At 38.3% G+C, this 7271-nt stretch overlaps 1 non-coding gene across 1 annotated transcript; it reads right to left on the bottom strand.

The window, feature by feature from the left end:
- Positions 1-3031: 3031 nt before the first annotated feature.
- On the bottom strand, positions 3032-3138 carry LOC122060343. The gene has a single exon (XR_006134362.1). It is a non-coding gene; the product is annotated as a small nucleolar RNA R71 (small nucleolar RNA).
- Between the last annotated feature and the right edge of the window lie 4133 nt (positions 3139-7271).

Raw genomic sequence — 7271 nt, 5'->3', positions numbered from 1 at the left:
TTGTCAACTTGAAGTTGTTAGTATCCTTATTCAGTCCCTGATTTAGTTCTAAGGGCTGCTGCTCTCTTTTGTTATTCCCTGTGTTACTGTTCTTTGAGATTGATAATGTTTCTACACTATTATTTGAAGTCTGATTTCTGGTATATATTTAGGCTGGTACTGGTTGTTCTTTGGTCTAACTTTCCTGCAGTTTTGGGTCTAGTTTGGCTTGACAAATCTAGTCCTGCATTACTGATGAGCACATTTATGTGTGAAATCTAGGGTAGTAAAACATGCATTTTACATATTTAGAATGGAGCTACCTTGGGTTTTACTCTCTTTTTGCAGGTTTTATATTTTCAAGGCCTTAAGGATTATCGGGCGCTATATCTTCAATTTTACACGTAAAGAGGTCCTATTTCTTTCCATGGTTGCGAAGAGGACGAAATTCTGAGCAAGATGGACGTGTTCAATTAAAAGTACACATTCGTTTGGTCACCCGTACAAATGATTATTCTTTTCGGGCCAGAAAAAGAATAATGGATCAGAACTGAACCGAGATGCAGAACCAGCCCGTTTGCAATTGTCCCAGAGGTACAAGGAATATTCCAAATGCCAACAAGGATCGATGGACCACATCCTTAAGTGATTGAAGATTTGTTTTTGGTAACAACAACTACCTAGTGTAGTTGGTGAGCTATGGTGTGTAAAATTCCCTTGCTCACCAAGAGGTCTCAAGTTCGAATCTCATGGTTGTTTCTTTTAGAGAATTTTGTTGAAGATTTCCTGCTTTTCACTCACTTAAAGCAGTAAGGGCATGGAGGGGATTTCCACATCAAATTAGAAGCAAGGAAAATCGTGGAAGCAAGAAGAAAAAAATAAAAAAAGGAAAGGAAAATCGTGGAAGCAAGAAGAGAAGAAAAAAAAAAGGAAAGAAAAAAAAGGGAGAACCAAAGATTGTCCAAATCTTCTCTCTCCTCCACATCATCAACAAAATATTGTCCAAATCACACAAAGCAAGAAGAAAATCTTCCCTAGGAGAGAGAAAAAGAAGAAAAATAAATTAGAAAAAAAGAAGGAAAGAAAATAAGCAAAAAAATTATAGGAAATTTCTCCAAATTTATTTCTCTCTTCTCTCTCCTCCACCTTAGCACTTTTGGTCTCAAAAGATCTCACAATCAATTGTGGGTTTCTCCCTTTTAGGAAAGAGAAAATTGTTACTCTACCTCCCCATTCCCTATAAATACAATTCATGTAAGAAGAGGGGAGACAATTCATTCTTCTTCTAGTTTTTTTTTTAGTTGCGCTCTCTTTCTCTTTCTCTCTTTAGTTCTAGTTCTTCTCTATTTTTGCTTTAATCACTTTTGAAATAGTTTTTTTATGCCAATTAATGCAAGCACTCTTTTATTTTTATTCAGCCTTTTTATGTTTATGATTTATGCAATTGAGTTGTAATTTTTTAAGTTATAGTTCTAGGCTTGGATCTAGGTGACAAGATCACGAGCCGTGGAGCAATTTTTTTTCAAGTTCAAGCATTGATTCAAGTAAGTAGGCTCCTTCAGTAGTCTTCTCTCCCCCCTCTCATTCCCTCTTCTGACTACCCTTTCTTTCTTAATTTAGGATTTTTATTTTCAGTCGTTACATTATTGTTATCCCTCTCCCCCAAGGTTCATGGTTAGTGTATGTGTTGGCTTTGCCCCTCCTAGCCATAGAACCATCAATTTATTGCTTTTATTTTAACTGACTCCCTTTCCCTAAAGCCAAGTAGAGTAACCCTTGTAAGAGTGACTCTCTGATCAAGTAGGGAAGCTCATATTATGATGCATCCCTCGGGCTAAGTAGAGAAACCTACTTGTGAGTCTCTCTCTAGCTTTATTCCCTTTTTTTTACTTTATTTTTATTTCAGCATTTTTTTTCCTTTATTTATTTTTTTTTTTTAATTGCGTGGATTGTTTATTTTCAGTTATTTATTTATTTAATTTTAATTGCGTGGCTTGCGTCTTTAAATTCTTAGATGACGAATGGTTAGGACGTTATTTTTAGGACGGTAATTAGAATTAGATCACAATCATTAATCAGTTCACTTTCGCATTTTTAAAAGAAATAAAAAATAAAGTGGCTGCTCTCCCTGTGTTCGACCCGTAGCTACACTGATCTGTACGCTTGCGGTTACATTTTAAATCTCAACAAGTTTTTGGCGCCGTTGTCGGGGAGACAGTTCCATGTTATTTTTCACTTTCTTTTGGTAAATCGGAGTGCTTTGTTTTTTTTTATTTTTTTTTTTTTTTATTGAATTCCTGAGAATAACAACTTGCAATAATAGTTGTATCAGTGGAGGTCGCCATGCCTCACAGTATGATAAAGACAGGTTTCGCCCTGTAGCAGTACCTCAGGAATTGACCTGAGCAACCCCGGATCCTTGTCGGTAAGCTCCCAAAAAGCAAAAAAAAAAAAATAAAATATAAATAAATAAAAAAATTAAAAAAATCAAAAAAATCATCAAAAAGTTTTGCTATCCATTCTTTTGTGCTTGTCTTACTTTAGTTGTGGAAATTTTTTCTGTTGCATGAGTGTTAAGTGGGTACGTAATACTAAGAATCGGTTAGAAAGAAGAGATCCAACAAGTAGTGACCCTATACGTTTGCTCTCTTTAAAACCCTTCAATATGGGAGACTAACAGCAAAACCCTTCACCTAAATCTCTGAAAGATAGGTTCTACCCTGCTAGAACAGCCCAACCTTCCTGCATAGTTCTACCACAAGCCCAGGGCAATAATTTTGAACTCAAATCTCAATACATCACTATGTTTCCCCACTTCCACAGGTTGACCTCTGATGATGCATACCTATTTCTAAGGGAATTTGAAGAGGTATGTGTTCTAATTAAGATCCAACAACTTTCTGATGATGCTGTTAAGCTTAGGTTTATCACTTTTGCATTGAAAGACCAAGCTAAGAAATGGTTGTATGGGTTACCCACAAATTCCATAACCTCATGGGAACAGTTCACAGTTGTCTTCCTTAAGAAGTTTTTCCCAACTCACAAGACCAATAAGCTTAGAAGTGATATCCTTCAGTTTAGGCAAAAGCCTAGTGAGTCATTTTCCAAACTTATGGAGAGATTCAAGGATCTACTCCAAGAATGCCCTCACCATGGCCTAGACCTATGACATTTATGTCAACTAATTTATAAGGGTATTGATTACCCAACTAAACAAATGATAGAGTCTATGTGCCCTGAGGGATTCACATCCTTTACAGATGAAGGAAAGGCATGGGAATTTTTACTTGACTTAGCTGACAAAACCCGTGAGTGGGAATCAACCCAAGAGAGTGAAAGAACTATAGGAGGAAAAGGATATTTTGTGGATGGGATAGTAGCCAAGGAAGCCCATTTGGATAGCCTAATCAAGAGGATTGAGGCTATTGTTCCTAGAGAGCCATCATCAGTCAATTTAGTTAAGATTTGTGCTTGGTGCCAATCCCCTGGACATGTCATAGAAGAATGCCCCAACACCTCTAGGGGTACTTCTAATGATAGTGTTAATGCCTTATACCAGAATAATCCATATAGTAACACCTACAATCCAGGATGGAGAAATCACCCAAATTTCTCTTGGAATCAGGGCAACCAAGCAAGACCTTCCAATTTCTATAATCAAGGTCAACTTGGACCCCAAAGGCCTCCCTTTGCACAACAATCTTTTTTCCAAAATACTTTTCCTAGGTCAAATGTAGGACCTCAGGCGAGTTTTCCTAGGGCCCCTCTGCTATCATCTTATCAGCAACCCCTTGGGTTTACCAACACTGGAGAGGCAAGTAGAATAAGTGACTTGAAAAAAAATATGGCCCTCCTCATGACAAGCCATCAAAATCTTACGAGAGAACTTACCCAAGTTGTCTCAATTATGCGTGAGAGGGAGAAGGGAACTTTACCCAGTCAACCAGAGCCTAACCCTAGGCATCATCAGCCTGTTAGTTCACAAGGACCAACTAATGCACCACTGAATATAGTACAAGGTCAGACCCAACAAGGGCCCTCTAACCAATGTAATGTTGTTTATGCCCTTAGGAGTGGTAGAGAGTACCAACAGAGCGTTCCTAAATCTTCCTCATCTATTACTCATGTTAATTCTCCTTCAGTTGAGGACACAAGTGTGCCTCTTGTTTCAGGTTCGTCTGATGAACCTAAAGATTTTTCTGAAACTAAAGATGATTTGGTTGAGGAAACCAAAAATGATTCTTCTGAACAGGGGCAAATCCCTAACAGTCCTTATGTTCATCCTGTCCCATTTCCTAATCGCTTGGTAAACAAAAGGAAGACTGCTTCCATGGACAAAATTTTAGAAGTCTTCAAAAATGTAGAAATGAACATCCCTCTTTTGGATTCCATATCCTAGATCCCCACCTATGCAAAGGTATTGAAAGACTTGTGTACTCACAAACGTATCACTAGTGTGCCCAAAAATGTGTTCTTGGCAGGTAACATTAGTTCCATAATTACTCAACCTATAGCAGCCAAGTATAAGGATCCAGGGAGCCCTACCATATCTTGTGTCATAGGCAACACCTACACTGAGCATGTCTTACTTGACCTTGGCGCAAATGTGAATCTTTTACCTTACCATGTGTACAAGCAACTAGGATTAAGAGAATTGAAAGCCATTGGAACTACTCTTCAGTTAGCAGATAGGTCTGTTAAGATTCCTAAAGGGATAGTTGAGGATGTTTTACTAAAGGTGGGAGAATTTATTTTCCTTGTTGATTTCATTGTGTTAGATACTAAGCCCTTCTCAACCAAGGATGAGATCCCAATAATTCTAGGAAGACCATTCTTGGCTACCAGTAATGCATTATCAATTGTCAGAATGGTTTACTAAGATTATCTTTTGGTAACCAAACTATTGAGTTTAACATGTTTAGGATTGGCAAGCAACCATATATGGAAGAAGAGATCAATATGCTTGATGATTTTCTAGATTTTTCTGATGATTTAGTTACCAACTTTGATATTGATTTTGATTCAGAATTCCAAGAGTGTATGGATGAGTTGGATGATGATAGTGAAAATTTCTTTTCTGAAGTCTTGAGTCTTCACACACTTGTGGAGCCCTTAGAACCCCTTTCCAATTCCATTCCCAAACCTTCCATAGTTGAGCCCCCTAAGCTAGATCTTAAGGAGTTGCCATCTAATTTGAGATATGCCTTCCTAGGGCCTAACCAGACTCTTCCTGTAATAATTTCTTCAAATTTGACTTCTAGCCAGGAAGAGGAGTTACTTAAAGTGTTAAAAGATAATAAGGAAGCCCTAGGTTGGACCATGGCTGATATCAAGGGTATAAGCCCTTCTATTGTGCAACATCATATACATCTTATGGATGATTCCAAACCATCCTCGGAACCCCAAAGAAGAGCTAACCCAGTGATGATGGAAGCTATTAAGAAAGAGATCCTAAAGTGCTTGGATCATGGAATAATTTATCCTATTTCTGACAGCCAATGGGTAAGCCCAGTTCACGTAGTGCCTAAGAAGTCTGGTGTGACTGTAGTTCCTAATGCCAATAATGAGTTGATCCCTACCCGTGTCCAACAGGATGGCGTGTGTGCATTGACTACAGGAAGTTAAATGCGGCAACCTGGAAGGACCACTTCCCATTGCCATTCATTGACCAGATGTTAGAGAGGTTAGCTGGACATGAATACTATTGTTTTCTTGATGGATATTCTGGCTATAATCAAATCCCAATTGCTTTAGAGGACCAACATAAGACCACTTTTACATGCCCATATGGAACATTTGCTTACAGGCGTATGCCCTTTGGGCTTTGCAATGCCCCTGCTACGTTCCAACGATGCATGATGAGCATTTTTTCTGACATGGTCAAAAATTTCTTAGAAGTATTTATGGATGACTTTTCAATTCATGGGAATTCCTATTCTGAATGTCTTCATCATCTTTCCCTAGTTTTGAAAAGGTGCATATCTAAGAATTTGGTTTTGAATTGGGAGAAATGTCATTTTATGGTTAAATCTGGTATTGTTTTAGGCCATGTAATATCCAAGGAGGGAATTAAGGTAGATAGAGCCAAAGTGGATTTAATTGATAATTTACCACCTCCTCAATCTGTTAAGGATGTTCGGTCCTTTCTAGGGCATGCAGGCTTCTACAGAAGGTTTATTAAGAACTTTAGTCATTTAGCCCGACCTCTCACCTCATTACTTGCCAAAGATCAAACTTTTGAGCTTTCTAAATAGTGCCTAGAATCCTTCAAACAACTTAAGAAGGAGTTGACCAATGCACCCATTGTTCAACCACCTGTTTGGACTGAACCTTTTGAACTGATGTGTGATGCTTCGGATTTTTCCATAGGAGCAGTTTTAGGTCAAAGGATTAATAAGTTACCCACTGTCATTTACTATGCTAGTAGGACCTTAAATGATGCACAACTCAATTATACAACCACTGAAAAAGAATTTTTAGCTGTTGTGTTTGCATTAGAAAAGTTTCGGTCTTACTTAGTTGGTTCACATGTGGTAGTGTATACTGATCATTCTGCCCTCAGATACCTAGTTCAGAAGAAGGATGCCAAAGCCTGTCTCATTAGTTGGGTTTTACTTTTGCAAGAGTTTGATTTAGAAATTAGGGGTAAGAAAGGAGTTGAAAACCTAGTTGCAGACCATTTATCCCGGCTTCCCAATTCCTTGACTGTTGATTCTCCAGTCAACGAGAACTTTCCAGATGAACAATTATTTGTAATGTCCAGTGAACCATGGTTTGCGGACATTGTCAACTTCTTAGTTTCAGGTGTGACTCTGGATCACTGGTCCACCCAAGATAAGTATAGGTTTCATTCCCAAGTTAAGCATTTTTTCTGGGATGATCCTTATTTGTTTAAGATATGTCCGGATCAGATTATCCGACGATGTGTTCCTGATCATGAGCAACATTCCATTCTCTCTTTTTGTCATGATCATGCATGTGGTGGACACTTTGGACCTAAGAAGACTGCCGCAAAGGTTCTCCAATGCGGATTTTATTGGCCCACTCTTTTTAGAGATGCTTTTGATTTTTGCAAGGCTTGCCCTGCCTGCCAGTCTTTTGGCCGTATCAATAAAAGGAACATGATGCCCCTCAACCCTATTTTGGTAGTTGAGATCTTTGATGTATGGGGCATCGATTTTATGGGACCATTCCCTAATTCCTTTGGGAATTTGTACATACTTTTGGCCGTTGATTATGTTTCTAAATGGATAGAGGCCATACCTTGTAAATCTAATGACCACAAAGTGGTG

The sequence above is a fragment of the Macadamia integrifolia genome, chromosome 13 (genome assembly GCF_013358625.1).
Source record: "Macadamia integrifolia cultivar HAES 741 chromosome 13, SCU_Mint_v3, whole genome shotgun sequence".
In the NCBI taxonomy this organism is placed as follows: domain Eukaryota; kingdom Viridiplantae; phylum Streptophyta; class Magnoliopsida; order Proteales; family Proteaceae; genus Macadamia; species Macadamia integrifolia.
This window is presented reverse-complemented; position numbering and strand designations above follow the sequence as displayed.